The sequence below is a fragment of the Octopus bimaculoides genome, chromosome 11, assembly GCF_001194135.2.
Source record: "Octopus bimaculoides isolate UCB-OBI-ISO-001 chromosome 11, ASM119413v2, whole genome shotgun sequence".
Classification (NCBI taxonomy): domain Eukaryota; kingdom Metazoa; phylum Mollusca; class Cephalopoda; order Octopoda; family Octopodidae; genus Octopus; species Octopus bimaculoides.
The window spans coordinates 52,860,034-52,861,192 of NC_068991.1; the positions used below are offsets into that span (position 1 = coordinate 52,860,034).

At 35.7% G+C, this 1,159-nt stretch overlaps 1 long non-coding RNA gene across 1 annotated transcript in view; it reads left to right on the forward strand.

The window, feature by feature from the left end:
- Nucleotides 1-6: 6 nt before the first annotated feature.
- The window catches only part of LOC128249090 (uncharacterized), a 6,459-nt gene continuing 5,306 nt past the window's right edge, over nucleotides 7-1,159 (forward strand). The window contains exon 1 of the long non-coding RNA XR_008265218.1: nucleotides 7-541. This is a non-coding gene — a long non-coding RNA (uncharacterized LOC128249090). The remainder of the gene's footprint in view (nucleotides 542-1,159) is intronic.

A 1,159-nucleotide genomic window follows, 5' to 3' on the forward strand; every position in this document is an offset into this window, starting at 1 on the left:
CCTTGAAACTGCTGGTCTTGAGCCAAAAGTAGAAACAATTATCTTGGTATGTTTAGGAAACAGTTTGGGGCATTTTCTGCTTTATTCTGGCCTCAGCATCAAAACGTATTTGCTGAAGTAGTGAGGGTGTCAAAAATTAGAATACTTTAGAGAGTAAATAACACATGAAAAACAATAATCAAAGTGATGTTAACTTATTTAATGTAGGGATTGTAGTGGCGCGAAACTATGGCCGCCATTAAGGATGTACAATCTACGCATGTGCAAGGGACTAGCCTTCCCAGAAGCCCCTCGAGTGCGCATGCATAGTAAAACCAGTACTTAAAGCGTTACTTTCGTTTTCTAAGTTTCTTCAGCATGATGCCTTCGACGTGACAACACCTTACTCCTCAACGAAGCAATCTTGAGCGCGACCACTTTGACGTGACAGCTACTTGCTCCTCTGGCATGCATCAACGAAGCTCTTAACCTTCCAATACAAGTAAACCAGCGGCTGCTGAGCTGAATGTCACATTATTTGTAAAACCAAGCATCACCAAAAGTAAAACTTATTTTTATTATGTTGTTAATTGTTCTACTGTTTCTTAATATATAATTTTATTGAAAGGTGATAGAGAGAGACTAATGTCTCTATTGCAACTATCAACCTTTTACAGGACCATTAAAATAAAACTAGAAATAATTATATTTTAATTATAATTTATAAATTACCTTCAAGAGACAACTCTCAACAAGTTTCTTTGATGGTACAATATACACCTGAGGCAATGTTTGTATACTGCTGCTGTTGTTTCTGTTTATGAATGACGGTGATAAGTTAAATATGATCCTATACTGCCAGCCCCTACCACTAACCTTGGATGAATAAAATCCCCTGTTTTTTTCTATTAATGTGAGCTAAAACACCAATTCATCCTTTTTTTCATAATTGTGAGAGAAGATTACCATTATTTGTATATATACTTTCAAATTCGGTCTCCAGTTGGTTTAATTTTACTGTATTATATTAATTCCTTCAAAGGTAGAGATGGACTATATGTAATCTGAACCTTTCCCCCCCTTATTTATTAATTTTTTTTACGGAATCCCACGTTTTAGGCTATGGAGATTCCGATTCTGAAAAAAAAATTTTTGAAAAATTTCAATCCCCCCCCCCCAC